The sequence below is a fragment of the Hevea brasiliensis genome, chromosome 2 (genome assembly GCF_030052815.1).
Source record: "Hevea brasiliensis isolate MT/VB/25A 57/8 chromosome 2, ASM3005281v1, whole genome shotgun sequence".
Classification (NCBI taxonomy): Eukaryota; Viridiplantae; Streptophyta; class Magnoliopsida; order Malpighiales; family Euphorbiaceae; genus Hevea; species Hevea brasiliensis.
The window spans coordinates 101,235,441-101,253,066 of NC_079494.1; the positions used below are offsets into that span (position 1 = coordinate 101,235,441).

The 17,626-nt window shown below is 31.8% G+C and overlaps 1 pseudogene; it reads left to right on the top strand.

The window, feature by feature from the left end:
* The first annotated feature begins 13,212 nt into the window (after nt 1–13,212).
* LOC110672920 (L-Ala-D/L-amino acid epimerase-like) lies at nt 13,213–16,612 on the top strand (annotated as a pseudogene).
* The last annotated feature ends 1,014 nt before the right edge of the window (nt 16,613–17,626 follow it).

Consider the following 17,626-nt stretch of genomic DNA (forward strand, 5'->3'; position numbering starts at 1 on the left):
TTAAAAATTTAGGGGGCAAAATTGAGCTCTCAGCCAATATGAAACTAAGAAAAGAGCTAAATCAAGAAAAAAGATTTGTTTTTAAAGATCAAAACTAGTCTACACAAAAGCGTAGACCTAACAAGTCAACATTACTAAATATTATACTTTAATTAAAATGAATTGATGTGCCAAAACAAAGAGGAAACAATTAAGAAAATCAAACACTAAGATTTATAGTAGTTTGACTCTCTTTAGTCTACATACACTCCTTAAAGAACTTTTTTGAGAGTCTCTCAATATTAGCAATCTCTTTTCAAGTGTCAGAAAAAAGTCTTGTGCTTAAAGCAAGCTTCACCAAGGTGCTTGTGAACTTTACAAGTGTTTCTCCACACTCAAGGTTTCCTCAAGTTTCAAGGGTGCTTGACAAACTTAAATAGGTTTGGGTTTGATCTTGAAGTCAATCTCAATCAAACAAATTGCAAAATTTAATAGCTATTAAGTGATGTGGAACCCTTAAACTTGGTTTAGAATCATTCTCCCATAAAGCAACTACAATGCAGGATATTTACACCACTAAGGTGAACGAAAGGAGTCATTACTAGGTAATAATTGAGACAAATATTCAAAAGGGATGCTGGTGATGACTTACCCCTTGCAAAGGTCCACTACCTTTCTTTTACCATATGATCAATAAATCTAGGTTCGGGATAACTGTTGGACTATTTCATAAGTGCACGAAATCGCTCAAGTAATATAGTACTGAGAAGAGTGTCGAACCCATGATAACTAGGTTTAAGACCAAAAATATAAGCTAATTCTAATAATATCTAAACTATCAAAATTGGATGAGAGCAGAAAATTAAATTTAATTAAAGACTAAAATTAATTCTAAAAATCAGAATAAAAATTGGGTAAAATCCAATTAATAAAGCACTAGGGTACTGTAACATCCTCATTTTAGCTAATCCGTACGTTCTACTGTTCCGGTGACCAATGTCAGTCCGGACAGCTAGAATATTTGGAATCATAATTAGACTAGAGTGAGGAGTTATAAATAAACCAAATAATGATAAGAAAAATTAAAGAAAATTTTTTAGAAATGAAATACACTAAGGTTAAATGAGCCGTAGCCCCAGTGATGAGTGACCTAACGGGAAGTGACGGCGAAGGCCGTTAGCAACCCTAGACTCGGGAGTAAACTGCATGAAATAATTTTTGGGATTTCAAGGAAGGATTATTGGGGTTTCAATGACAATGAAATGCTAAGAAAACACAAAGAAAATTTAATCAATCGGTACATACAATTTTAGCTCGTTAAGCCAAACGGAGGGCATTTTGATCATTTCGTCTTTAGAGATTATTTTTTACCAGGCTTTCCAATTAAGTACATAATTATATGATATTAAATATGAATAAACATTGCTAAAATGAAATTAAAAGTGAGTAGTAAACAAAAGAAATGAAATGAAGATAATATTGAATTATTAAGTAAGCATGAGGTCATTTAAAAATTTTTGGCCAATCAAAATTCAATAAATACATTTATAATACATTAAAAAGAATGAGAAGTCAAAAATCTGGAACAAACCATCAGCCATCTTCCTCCTCTCTTGGCCGAACCATATTCTTCTCTCTCTCCTCCATTTTCATGTTAACCAAAGCTTAAGTTCCTTGGTTTTTCTTCAACCAAACCCTAAGTTTCCAACATAAAACCTTAATATTTTATCTTAGTGAAGATTTTGGGAGCAAAAAGAAGTAGAAAAGAAGAGTTTTTGCAAGTTGAAAATTGACTCCATTCAAGGTTAGTGTCTAATTTCTTCTCTCTCTCACTCAATTCATGTTTAAGGACATGAGATAAGTTGAAATTGTAAGAAAAATAGAATAAAATTTATGTGTATGTATCCCTACAATTTTGGCAGCTTAGGGATGGTTAGGGTTTGATGAATTTCTTTGAAACAAAGTGGTATGTGAGCTGCCCTTAACACGAGTTGAGTAATTGAACATTTAAGTGCAAGTTTAATGCATGAATGGAACTTGAAAACTTGGAGACTTGAGCAAAATTAGGGTTTGCTCATGTAATGGTATATGAACATTGTAATGGTCAATTAGTGACTATTTGGCTATATTTAATAAGGAATTGAAGTGATTTATGACAATGGAGTTGAGGTTAGGTATGCTGCCCTAGGTGACCTGCAGGGCTGGGTGGGAGTCCAGCAAGTTTGGGCAACTGTAACTTGAAAGGTGTAGGTTCAATTGGTGCAAGGCCAATTGAACATGAAACTAGACACATAATGGCACAAATTTAGTGAAGAAATCCTGCCCAGAAAGCCAATCCAAGTTAACCTAAAAACTACCATAATTCGGGTGACCAACATGCTATCCCTGGAAAATGACTAAATGAATAGTATTTGTTCAAATAGTCATAACTCAGTGTAGAAATGTCCAATTGACCTAAAATTTATATCAATGAAAATCTTAGACAATTTAGAACAACTGTCATGAAGAACACCAAATCAAATTCTGAACATAACCCATCTGAATTGCTAACCAAAGTTAGAGTATCAAAACTGCCAGAACCATTTCTGCCCAGAAATTCTGGGTAGATACAATTCAGCCAACCTTAAAGAAATTAGCATAACTTGAGCTAGAAAACTCCAAATTGAGTGATTCAAAAAGGGAATTAAAGAAGACACATAAAAGAATAACTTTGATTAAGAACATTTGACAAAATTCTCATTGTAGAACTGCCTAATGGAACAGTGAACTCTAACACTCAAAACTAAAATTTTTTATTTATTTCCTATTGGTTTTAAGTATTGATTGGCAACCATTGCCAACACTTTTGTAGACCAAAATATGGTAATTTCATGTGGTTAGAACTCATGTAACTATTATATATGAAAAAGTCAATATTTTGACTCAAATAGTAAAATGAATAGTAACCTTACATGTTAAACACAAATATTCACTTAAGAGTTTTGTAATATGCCCTGGTAGACCTAGTAAGTTTGGTTTGGATAGGTTGGCATGCCAATAGGGTTCTGTTAGCAGTACTGCATGTGGCTTCATGCTATTCTGTGTTTTATGGCCTTTTATGTCATTCTGTGATATAATAGCCTTTGGCTATTTTGATTGAGATTTCTATACTTGGTTTCATGCCTAATAATTATTACAGCTTATTAGTTGTTATGTTGCATACCGAAAGACACATTGTGACCGATGGTATGACGGCCCGAGATACTTGGTACTCAGTACCAGTTTACCCGTTTATCCAGTCCAGTCGACTAGTATAGGTTACTTGGGCAATCAAAATAAATCTTATCAAATTTTAATCAAATGATTAACATAAAAAGTATCAGATTACTGCAAATAATTGCCAGAAACTCGGTCTGCATAAAATGTCAGCATACACTCTGCATGTTTATTTCATTTTAGTTTTTTTGTTTTATTATTGGCACCACTAAGCAGTATTACTTAGTGCGTTGTTTTTGTCTCACGTAGGTACAGGAGATACGAAGCGTGGGCCCATTAGACCACAGACTGGGTGAGAGTCAGATTTGCCAGTGTTCTGTGTCACCTCTCATCTGCAGTGTATTTTGGTAGGGCACTAGGATTCTTTTTTGTATTTTTGTCTCTTTTGTATTTTTGTAAATTATATTTTGTATTTAGGTCTTTATATTATCGTGTAAATTATAATCACTTGTATCATTTTGTATTGTAAATTAATGAAATTAAGTATTGCCTTCATAAACTTGAGTTCAAATTAAATTATATATGATATGGATTGAATGAATGAAAATTGTTGAGAAATGTTGAGATGATAGTGATTATTTGGAGTTAAGTATGATTGGAAAAATATTTTGGAAGTGTTTTTCACAGGTTTCGAAGAACTGTTTTCTCCATTTTTATCCGGCACTCTGTTGGATTTTCTGAAAAATCTTCGGAACCTCAAATAAATTTAAAATTTCAATAAATGATGTTATTGATATCAATTTCATAAGTTTCACTTAGTGACCTATAAATAAATAAATTTTGAAATGATAAATATCAATGAGTTAAAATCTGGTGTTCCGGCACACTGTGTGACATATTTTGCTTGGCTACACTGTAGACGGGTAAGAGGTGTCACAGGTATACCTAATTTTACTTGGTCTATTTATCAATTCTAGTTATTCTGCTTAGCAATCCAAATTTAATTATCAATGCAAATATTAATAATCGTAATTTATTTAATAATCCCTCCTGAGACTTATTAAAAATATTAATTGAAACATATAATCTATCTCTCAATAATAAAATAAATCTTAATTAATTCGCTAATTACTATGATTATTCCCAAAATCTTACAGGTCAAACCTTCTGCTCTCGTTTCAATCAGTATTCATATGACGTTTATTATTATTCACAAATGCACAACTTTTCTTTCCAGTACTAATTATGAATTGAGATCAATCAAATACTACAAAGGTTGATACCAAAAGCATTAAGTGCAAATAATAAAAATTGCACTAATAAAGAAAAGTAATACAAAATCTCTGAAATAAAAATTAAATCCAAGCTACATCAAGTACCCTAGAAACAAATTTAATTCAACATTACTAAATAATCAAATCTAAGTTTAATTGAATAAAAGTCTAGAATCATCCTAACAATGATTTCTAAAATTAAATCCAAAATAAACAGAGGAGGAGATAAAAACTCTAGATAATTGTAGATTAGGTAGTCTTCACTTCCATCTCCCTTGCTCCATGCTTGAAAAATCCCTAGCTTCAGTCGATATTCTTAGAGTTTTTCTGCAGCCTCCCACAAATCCTCTCCAGATAAAAATATGTTTTATATCATAATAGGGTTCGACAAAAGGACGTAGCTAACCCGAACACACCATTAGCACATGGCTTAAATCCCAATTTTCGGCTAGTTGTGATTGCTTTAGAGTGAATTTGATCCTCAACTCCTTATTGGTCATACCTCTTTGCACCAATACATGGCCCGTAGTTGCAATCTTCTCCTGCATAATCTAAAAGGACTTCACATGCCTAATAACAATTCAACATTAATTAAATTTTTGCAAATGTTCTTCAATTGGCCAAAATAAATTTAATTTATTCTAATAAACTAAAAATTAATTCTTTAAGCATAAAATTAATAAGAATAACTAAATTAAACCAAAACATTAATAAATAAAATAAAGACATGCTAAAATCAATAAAATAATAACAAAATGTCTTTAATATTTTATATAAATTAACACCACATCAATAATGGGTGCGAGAGAGGGAAGGTGTTAGGCATCCTCTTTGCCTAGGCTTACCTTAGAACTAGAGCCGGCTTCTACTAATTGTTTCCTAAAGCCTGTCTTGTCATCTTTTATTTAATTCCTTGAACACACATTTATGCAAACAAAAGATTACACATATAAATTATTCAAAACAATCAACCATAATCATGCACAAGAATTTCCCTAGCATTGCCATGTTTCTATTTTAAATGATTTACCAAAGTTACCTAGTTGCCCTAATTAGCATGTTCCTAAAATGATTACATGCTAGGTTCATTTACATGTCATACAACACATATTAGAACAAAGAAATAAACACAATGAGATTGTTGAACAACGATGGAGCAAGCAGGGAGGTCCTAAATATGCACTATCTATATAGATCCTAGGGTTTCTATCATACTTATTATGTCATAATTAATGTTTTATACTAAGTCACATTCCATGCATAAAGTTAATTAAACATACATAAAACAACTGTAAAAATAATTAAACCAATACTAAAGAAAGGAGGGAGGAGGAAAATTAGAATCTCCAAAATAATTATAAAGGCCTTTCGCATAATGAAAATAAAATAAAATTTATCCTATTACAAGGCCATTGGCCTATTAACCTCATACAAGAGACCTTGGGGTTCTATCTTGGGCTTTATTGAGCTTAAATCCTCCATTTGCTAGTGAAAATAGTCTTCTAGGTCTCTAGAATTAATGCTTTAGTATGTACCATTAGTCCTTAATGGGATTGGGCTTTAAATAATTTAATTAATCATTTATAAACTAAAAAAAATGAAAATTAAAAATTAAAAATTAATTATTAAATCACTATGAATTTTGGCCAAAAGTGGTTTCCTAGGCCAACTACACTTTTCAATCCATATCCACCTGATTTTAGGATTTTGATTAACACAGGCAAAAAGAGTTAGAAACAAATTAAAACACAAAAGAAACCTAATTTAATCAAAACACATCAACTTAGCTGAATTTCATAGATCTGAGTAGTAAAAAGAAAAAATTTGGAAAAAAATAGAAAATTAAATAGAAAAACCTAGAAAAATATGTACATGACCCTAATACCATGTGCTAAAACATAGAGAAAAGAAACGCACCATTCATATTCATATGAAGCATGCAAAAATGAATTAATCAGACCTAAATGCAATTAACTTGATTCTAGATAATAAAATTGTAAAAAGCATGAAAAATAGTCAATCAATGTGTAATTTTGTGAAAAAACATGGAGAAAAGAAACCAAACAAACCATGCATGGATTGGTATGCAAATACAAATTAATGCACAAAACCTGAAATTGTGACAGATCTAACCACTTTTCTAAAATAAATTGTGCATATAAATCTATAATGAGTTTGGAAAATAGAAAAGTATGGAATCAAACATAACATCTTAAAACACAAATATAGGAAAAGAATCAATTAAAAAGAGAAGAATCAAACTAGATACAATTTTTTAAAGTTCAGGTACATGCAAAATCGGGTGTCATTGAATAAGAACTTTGAAAAATCATAATTAATTATAAAAAATAGCTTTTGGAGTGATTCAAAAAACTATTTCATGTGGAAAACATCCAATGAATCCATTGAAAATATTTTTTGAAGGAAAGTAGGTCGTTTACATGCTGAAAAGTAAATTCAAAAATTAACTATGAGAATCCATGTAATGGAGTATTTCAGTATCCATTTAGATCTTACCTCAATTGATTACTTTCCCTTAAAATGTGAGAACTCCATTGGCACTTGAAGAACTTAGGAATGGTAGTGAGCAATGAAATAAAGTAATTTGGTGGTGGATTCATTAATTAAACCTAACATCTATGTGAAATCTAGTCGAAAAGTGTGTGTGATAACTATAGAAATCAATTATGAATTTGAAAATTGGGAAAAAAATTCAATTCTTAATAGCTCTTCCCACACCAATTTGATAGAATTTCCCCTAATATTTTCACCATACTAGTGTTAGTTGTATGTGCCTTAGAGCATACACTAATCTTGTACCTTGTAAATGACATTATAAATATTTTAATGGCAATTAACATTTCATTTAAATATTATGTGTATCATATCATATTTATTTGAAATTGTCTATTAGTAATATGTTATATATTCTATTCTTATGAGATAAGAATATGAATGACAGAATATATGGGACATTTGCTATAAATCAAAGTTCGTAGATAAAGGATATTTTGGTGGGCACATTATATCCAAAGAGCTGACACCTCTATTTATCTCCATTTACCAGTATAGGATGCTGATGTATATGAGATGGTCAGTCTCATACCATCTGATATAAGATATCGGGATAAACACAGTGGGCACTTATGAGATAAGTAGGCCAAACTTGTGGCGTACAGATAACATGAACATGACGTTTACTTGATTTGGTAAAATGTTATCTGTGTCATACTAGTGCATATAATCCTTAGAGCTGAGATAACACGGTTGTCTCTTATATAGGTGGTTTGAGTTTAATACCACTTACATATTTGTACTATGTATGGATATTTTAGTGTGTGTTGGCTCATATCAGTTATATATTGGGACAGATATTCAGTCAAGAAGGGATCCGTAGCCTTGAGTAAATAGGATTAAAAGTCCTATGTGGATTTGAGCTGTTCTTGACAAGATTAAGTTCCTGGCCTGCACAGATGACTTTGTCAGGAAAGATGTTTCCTAATGGTAAAGTCTTATATGTCAAGAATTAGATTTCAAATGAGTGCATAAGATTCCATGATAAGGAGTTTGACTCTACCATGACCCTTAATGGGATTGGGACATAATACGGAGGGATTTTAATGTACGGTGACGTATGATTAAAGGTTCATATTTTAAGGTATTCTTTATTACTAATTGGGTGGCCGTGGCATGCTATGCTAGATGTCAATCATGGTCTATGAGATGCCTAAAATGATATAGAGAAATCATTTACGGTAAGGAAGAGTTTCAATAATATTAAGAGTTAATATCATTTCTCATTGCCAATTAGTAATGAGCTTAGTAAGTCACACACCTACACAAGTTAACTACCAAGTAAATTATGATTTAATTAATTAATTAATTAGATTTGGTTTGCAATAATATTACAAAGTCCCTAGCATGACTTGAAATCAAATCTTGGATATGGATGTATTATATAAATTGGATTTATATTTAGAGAGTTTAAATATAAATTGGATTTATATTTAAAGAGTTTAAATATAAATTTAATTGTGAAATTAATTGATGGAGATTAATTAATTAATTAATTTATATGTGATATGAATTAATTTGAGGAAAAAATTACAATTTTGAGTTGACAACTCAAAAATGTGTGCAAGGGCATTTTGGTATTTTCACATAGTGACATGTGGCACCATGAGATAGTGATACATGGTACTCATAAAAGTGTGTCACTTGTCTTCCATTGATGGAAGATGACTTTTGAAGTTTTAATCTTGGCTTGACAAGTGGCTTAATGTGATTAAGACAACTAAAAGCTAGATTAAATAAGAAAATGACAAGTGGCAATACCATTAATATATTTTGTTTTGCATATTTTATGAGATAAGATGAAGACAAGTTTTATGAATAATTCTTCTTCTTCTTCCCTCAACTTGGATGGCAACAACCTCTCATTTCCCTCTCTTCATTTCTTCCATTGATTCATAAAGAGAAACTTGTTTTCTTTTGAATCAAAAGTGCTAGGAAGAGTTTCTAGCTTACATACATCCTAAAGAACCTCACCTAAAGCAAAAGCCCCTGCATCTTGTGGTTGGCTAATCACCAAAAGGAGAGACTTAGACTGCCATTGGTGAACTTGGTGAAGCTTATGGTGGATAAGCTAGAGGAGTTTCAATTGGCACTCTTAAGACTTCCAAAGGAAGTAAGAAGTTGATTCTGTGCCCCAAGAGGTTAGAGTCCTCAAATTCTCTTTTAGTTAGGATTTTAATTTATTTAATTGTTAAACAACAATGCTTGATGGCAAATGAATGTTTAATTCGTGTTAAAAGTGTGTTTTAACAAGCTTTAGGTGTTAAAGATTGGTTATGAGCATAACACACTTGGTATGTATATATGAAACTCTAGAAAAAATTTTGAAATCCAATCCTTAGACCCCTAATTCACGCTTCCCAATGCCTTCAACTAGCTCTAAAAATAAGTAATGCATTTATGGGCACTAAGTGATAAGGTAAATTAATTGTAACCCCTCTAGAATTTGAAGTTAAAAAATAAGATAAATATATAAACAAATAAAATAAATGAGGCATAATTATCCCTTATAAATTTCAGCCAACTAGGGATAGTTATCCCTTATTTATCTTTTTATTTTTATTTTATTAATTTAAATGACATAGGTTCTATACATTTTAAAGTCTAATTTAGCATTAAAACCTTTTAATTTCCTAAAATTAATTCCTAATTTCGTAAAATGCACTTCTAATTTCCTAAAATGAATTATTAATTTATTTTATTACTTTTTGGCCATTCCATTAGCCTTTGGGGTATTTTAGGATTTCTTGTCCTCTACAAAGCATGCATTTAAGGGATAGGAAAAAAATTAGGTGTCCACAGGTGAGGGAGGATTTGGCAAATAGGAATAAGAATATGTTTAAGGCTCAAGATTGAAAACTCTTAAATAAACTCAAGAATTCTACAACGATTGATATGCTTTTGTTCTTTTGGCTAGAGAAAAGAGCCAAGATGGTCAAAGACAAACACTAAGGAACAGAACTCCTAAAGTAACCAACACCACAAAGATCATGAGCTAACCAAGGTTGAATCCCATTTGGTGCCCTGTCAAAGTGGAGGACACCCAAAGAAAAACTGGCAATCCAATTAGCTGAGAAATTAGCTTCTCTGAATAATGAGCAAACTGAATATCCCAATCACCAATAGCATGCATTCTCGCCCAATTAACCAAAGAACGCAGCATCAGGGGACACTCAATTTGCCCATGAAGGATAGCAATAGCTACTTTATCATCACCTCCAATAAACAACTTCCGAAGGTCCATGTGCCCAGCCAATTTAATCCCTTCCAAGATGGCCCATAACTTAGCTGCTTGCTAAGATAGAGCATAGCCCAAGATTAACAACAAAACCATTGCACAACTGGCTATTCGAATATCTTATCAATCCTCCTGCGAAAGCTTCACAAGTATATGATCTTCGAGAACAATCTGCGTGATTTTAAATAAATCTCCTGCGAGAGGTTTCCAACTCATCAAAGAATTAACTCTCAAAGAATCATTTCCACTACTAGCTTAGACTCGCTTCATCAATTCTTCAAATTTTTTAGCATGGCTGATAACACTCTTAACATTCACAAATTTGGCATTCACATCTGCTGCAAAAATTCTTCTATTTTGTTTGTTTCAAAGATACCAACAAGCCACTCCAAATACAATATCCCTATCAATTCTATACGTCATAGCATGCTTCCTTCGCTTTCGTTAAGTGAAAATAGTTGAATATATATATATATATATATATATATATACTTTTTGAAAACTAAGAGTCTATTTACTTGCAGGAGACAATTTTTCACTTTCCATTTTCATTTTTTAAGAGAATTTCAGTTTTTCCTGTGGAAAATAAAAGAAAATATGAAAAACAAGTTCACTTGCAAATAATAAAAAATAATTTTTAATGCAAATAAATAAAAAAACTTATTCATATCTTTAACAATTAAAAAAAAATCATTATAAAATATATTTTATGAGATCTATTTAGACACAACCAATCCAATTTGCACAAAAACAAAATTAGCAAACTAGTTTTGAAATTAGCTAACTAATTTTATTTCTATCAAAATTAAACACAGCATTAGCAAACTAATTTTCAAAAAGCAGCAAATTAAGTTCATAACTATTTATCTTTCGCTTTTGGAAACTTGAATTTTTGTAAATCAATCAGGAATTTTTTTTATATATATAATTTAAAAACCTTACAAATATGTTATAAACCTTGCTCAAATATTTGAATTTGAAAGGTAAAGCTTTGGCAGTTAGATTTTATATAAGTTTTCTATCATCAAAATCAAATTCGTATAAATTAAGAGGCTAGTATAATTTACATAAAATTCTAAGCGGCCTTCAACTGAATATGATGGACTCAAAACAAAATTATATTCTTCTTCTTTCTCCTTTTCTTTTCTTTTTTAATATAAATTTAAACAAAAAAAATATATTGTTTTTAATTTAAGGTGTATCATTAAATTCATGAATTTCTCATTTTTATTATAAATATTAATTTTTTCAAACTATTTAACAAAAATAATTTAAACCTATACAAAAATTCACATATGTAAATTAAAATTTTGCTATTTTTAAAAAACAATGAAAAACACATATGTAAATTAAAAATTTGCTATTTTTAAAAAACAATTAAAAAATTAATACTACAAAATATTTTTTAATTCTTCCAATACAATAAGCGTCTATTTGACTTTAAGGATTAAGAATCAAAATTATTTTTCTGAATAAAAAATAAATATTGTTAAAAAAATAGTTTAAAAAACTGTTTTAATTGTTTAGAGTTATTGTAATAAAAACTTGTCAAATTTAATTTATTTATTTTTTAATACTCTCCAATTAATGTATTTAAGAAGTGGTTTTATCAATAACGGTTTCAACAAAATGCCAAATAAGCTATAATACAAGCACACACAACCATAGAGAATGGATTCATATTACTAATTTTGTAAAATAAAATTTATATTTTTAATTTGTATATTATTATTATTATTATTAGGAAAAATTATAAAAAAACTTCAGGGTTTGTGATTTATTTTGTGACAAAGTGTTATCCTAAGGTTCGCACCGTTAGCAAAATATGACTTTTCATCTTTTCTTTATTAAAAGGTGTTGACATGAAACAAAAAGGTACTAATGTGGAACAGAAATCTGTTGACATAAAATAAAAAAGTGAAAATTATAAAAAAGTACCAATTTCATTTATTTTCACTTCAAGATCTGTAGTTCATTTTGTGATAAAGTGGTACCATGAAGTTTGCATCATTAGTAAATCAAGTGAATTATTTAACTTTTAGGAAATAATTTGAATTTGAGATCCTTCACTTTTGGAATACTATGAAAAAGTTTATGCATATTTTCTTTAAAAAACTCAAATTTTCAATTCTAGTATTTTATGATGCCTAAGTTTCTAGGACAAAAGAATTTGACACGGTGTCTAGAAGTGCTATGGAGTTCAATGAGTAGCTTCAGCCACAAACTCCTCAAGGCAATGTTGATGAAAGTTGTGCTCAAAGTGAAGAAAAATATCGACCATCTCATAAAAATGAAGAATAGGTGGTTAGCCAACCAAAGACATCGGTTCAATTTAGTCGCTCCAATGACGAAACTATTACTTTTATCTAAATTCTCAGTAATACTAATCCAATAACTCACCCAGGACTTTATGCTGAATCAATCATCATTGATAGTGATTTTGAAAGTGAAAGTACAAACTCCAGATTCAAAAATCTATTCATAATGATTCTAAAAGTCAGGTCTTCATGCAAAACTCCATATCAGCGTAACTCACTTACAGAATTACCATGCCTAAAATCAATAAAATATCTTTCTTATATAAAATATTTTAGTAGTGTGTGAATTATTTTTTCATTAATAAAAATAATTAAAAATATTATTTTAATACTACATCAGTAAAAATTAATAGTGTCAGATAAAATATTGTGTTTGCTAATAAAATGTTATCATATGATACTATTTTATCACAAAATAAATCTCAGACTCTGAAATAAAAATAAACTAAACCATAAGATACCTTTTTATTATTTTTACTTTTTTTTTTATTTCACACCAATAAATTTCTTTTCCATATCAACATCTTGCACCTTTCTGTTTTATATTAGCATACAAACACATGCACCACCCTCCGAAGGAAAAAAGAAATATTGACCGTTGAATATAAAAAAAAAAAGGGGCCAACCTAACCTAATGGCCTTCGATCCAATAATATGGACACCATCAAGGGCAGTTCCTAACGTTACTGACTTTCTGTCATTCACAATTCAATCGAAACCTCTCCAAAACAACTCACCTGAATCGAAAACTCCAATTCGAACAGATGCTTTCAATTGGGTCGTTCCATCTTTCCCTTTAAACCCATCTAAAACTTTTCAAGATTCCAAAAACTTCGAAACAAACTAGACCCATTTGTAAGCTCTATGCTACCAAATCAATGGCTGCAGTAACACCCAAAACATTTGGGTTTAGAGGCCTGATGGAAACTTTGACAGTGGATGTGGAGAGAGCAGAAAATAGGCTGCTAAACGTGCCTTTGATAGCTCCATTTACAATAGCCTCGTCTAGGCTGGATAAAGTAGAGAATGTGGCTATTAGGATTGAATTGAGTAATGGGTCTGTGGGGTGGGGTGAGGCCCAGATATTGCCGTTTGTTACTGCAGAGGATCAGCCTACAGCTATGGTTAAGGCTGCGGAGGCCTGTGAGTTGCTAAGGAGCTGTCCGCCAATGACGTTAGGCTTGCTTTTGGAGAAGATTGGCGGGATTCTTCCTGGGCATGAGTTTGCTTCTGTATGTAGAATTGAAATTTTTTTTACTGCTTTTTGTGTTTTGGGTGGTGTAGTTATGGTTTTTCTTGTCAGTTACTATGGTTTTGTTGGTTTGGTGATTGTTTGTCTTATTCATTTCTTGAATTTTGAAGTGATGAACTTTTTGGTTTATTGATTGGTTGGATAAGGATTATTCCTGGTTGAGAAACAATGAAATTCCATGCTATGGAATCCAAAGTAGAAGTGAACTATGAGATTTAAAATTTATATCCACCCTACCCCATTACCTCCACAAACACAATTTGAGTGATTGAATGAATGAGTACGTTCATTTTATTATGGCTGTGATGAGAAGAAACCGATAGATGTGCAAATTCTTCGGTGACAATGAAATTTAAATTTTTTAATTAGAAAAGTTAGTCCTAGTCTTCTGACATTGGTAGCCAGTGTGATTTTAATTGAACTTAATGGTCAACTAATTCTGGGAAGATAGCGGTGGCACACATTATGAATGTATAATCATATATTCTTGATCTACATATCTGTACTTCTGGTGATATATTGTGCTCCTCTTGCTAATGGAGAACAAGTTCTATTGTAGCTGAAAGCGCTGTATACTGATTAGGTTTGAATAGACATCTTGGATATGTGAAGCTTGTGTGCTACTATATACAATAATCTTCTGATGGACTTTTATTTTCTTAATTTATTGTTTATTTTCATTCTCATTTTTGTACTTATAAGGGAGTTTTATTTCTTAATACTAAGTAATTTGTTTTTGCACCAAAAGGTTAGGGCTGGAGTTGAGATGGCGTTGATTGACGCAGCAGCTAATAGCATTAGCATACCATTATAGAGACTATTTGGTGGAGTTTCAGATAGCATAACTGCTGATATAACAGTTCAGTGCCGTTGGTAGTAATTCTGCAGTTATTCTTTTTGGTTTATAATGCATTTACGTGAAAACCACTAGGTGCCACTGGTGGCCCTTTTTTTTTTTGTTTCGGCATTTAACAATTTGCTTCACAAATGAGAAACGTATACTCAAGGTAAAATAAGCAAAAGCTTCATCCTTGAAAAGTAGTCTTATCCACATTATACATGCAGATTCCCATTGTTTCACCAGCTGAAGCTGCTGAATTGGCTTCAAAGTACTGCAAACAAGGGTTCAAAACTTTGAAACTCAAGGTGGGAAAGAACCTAAAGGCAGACATTGAAGTTCTTCAGGCCATACGTGTAGCCTACCCTGATTGCTTCTTTATCTTGGATGCTAATGAGGGATACAAACCCAAGGAAGCTATTGAAGTTGTGGAAAAATTACATGGTAGAGGATAACCTAAGTTAACTATCAGAATATAGAGAGAGTAGTTATTGACATGCACATTATTTGGGTTTCTCTTTCTTGATTTATAAACACATGGGGAGCATTTTAGACATGCCCTAGTGCAGATTTTGCTACATCACAATGTTTGGGAAAAGCAGCACAGAGTCGAAGAAATGCTACTTTTCCTGCAGTCTAGGTCCAATTGCAAGTTCTTCCTATTACCAAACTTGCATAGCTGCTATGTTCATGCAATTCTAGCGAAATGCATATGATCTAAGTTTAGAGAGAACTCTTCACTTATGCAAATGATCTATCTTTCCCTCTGCCTCACCATAGTTGTATTTAACCAATTTAAAGAAGTATTTAGGCTTTTACTTGTGAAACTAACTTGAACTAGTATACTCTTCTTGCAGAAATGCAAGTTACTCCTATTCTCTTTGAACAGCCAGTTCATAGAGATGATTGGGAAGGCCTTGGTCATGTTACTAATATTGCGAAAAGCAAGTATGGGGTATCTGTTGCAGCTGATGAAAGATGTCAAGGTTTAGCTGATGTAAAGAGAATAGTTGAAGGAAATCTTGCAGATGTAATTAACATCAAGCTTGCCAAAGTGGGAGTAGTTGGGGCACTTGAAATTATTGAGGTAGCTAGGGCATCAGGATTGGATTTAATGATTGGTGGTATGGTTGAGACTAGGCTGGCCATGGGCTTTGCAGGTTACCTTGCTGCTGGCCTTGGATGTTTCAAGTAAGGGCAGTGAATTTATAATTTTATGGTGATGCAAATGGCAATCATACATAATTAGCTCTTTATTTTATGAGTTGACATTTATTGCATTCACAAAAATTTGTTATTTACATTTTTAGTATAAATACTCTCCTTTTTTATTGTTCAGTTACAAATTTTCCTTGTAGGTTTGTTGACCTGGATACACCCCTTTTGTTATCAGAAGATCCCGTTCTTGGAAGTTATGAAGGTATTAAACCTCACTCTTCAACTATATTTTTACAGTTTCTATGGCTCAAGCAGTTTGGTATTGTTGAGTTTGAGGCTCATATTTGTTAGAGAAAACTGCTGTCCACTAGAGGACCCTGGTAAAGTGGAGGCGGTTCCATAAGGAGGGGCTGGAGCACCTTTAGGTGGTTATTTTGTAATATAAGTCTTCCTCATCCTACTTGTATAATAACTCTTGAATCTCTATAAATAGGGTTGAACTATTCTCCTCTTAGTACTAATAGGCAACTGTCCATGGACGTAAACACACTTTCCAAACCACATTGATCTCTGCATTCCTTTTTTTTTTATTTTACTGACCTCTGTGTGTGTTATTGACTTATTGTGGGTTTTCACTAATAGGTTTCTCTACATTTAATGGTTTTAAATTGGACATATTGATGGTTCTTTTCTTTTCCTCTGTCACTAGTATTGGGTGCTGTATACAAATTTACAAATGCTAGAGGCCATGCTGGTTTCCTTCACTGGGACAATATTATATGGTGAGTTTGAACACACAATTTTCCAATTCAATTCACTGGCACGATGTTTAGAATATTATTATTTTTTTGCAGCTTTAAGTGCAAGCACAATGATAATTATTATGTCAATATAATGGATAGTTTCTATGCCTATTACTTATTTTACCTTAGAAGCAAGTTCTGTTTATCATCCAAATCTCACACCTCGAGTTAAAATTTTCCCCCAGTTCTCAAAGGGAATGGTTCCTAGATAATTCCCCAAACTTCAAAAACTTACAAGAATTTAAAATGAAATGACAAGGAAAATGGTAATGCAAATTAAGCAGAATCCCTAATGGGTATAACATCATAATTGGATCACATATCTTTTTCCTCTGTTTTTTAAGACTGCTTTCTGTTGAAGTGTTGTTGACTTCAAATTTCCCTCATAGACGACTGTCAATCACTGAAGAGCATGTGCTGTATGGCATTTACAATGAAAATTTGCACAAGCATGTTAGGAGGTAGAATTTCCAAAGAATTTGATTTCTTTAGGCAAATGTACAAATTAAATGACAATTTCTTTGTTTCAAAATTTCTAGCACATTATGTTACAAGATGGTGTGAACAATTATAAGTCAGTAATGAAAATAATGAGTCAAGGATACAGAGGCTAAACTAAGCTAAGGATCAAATAAAATTAGACAACTTAAGAGCGTTTTATTATTGCTGCACAAATTCAATATTTTGTGTTGTGGAGATAGCAGTCCTATGACAGTGGAGAAGTACTTGTCCGAGTAACACTTGACTGTTTGTGATCAGCTCTTAGACATTTTGATTTAATTTCTTTGGTGATCACCTCGTTAAGGTGATCCTTTAATAACTTATTAGATACTTGATGACCTCCTGGCAATTGCTTTCTTCAGTGATTGCCAGTCTCTACTCTCCATAGGATAGTTTGCTGTTTGAATCACAAGTTTTTGCTGCCTAATCTCATTTGCTGACTTCTTGGTGACCCTAAAGCTGATTGATGTGATGTCTACATGACATATTCATGTTG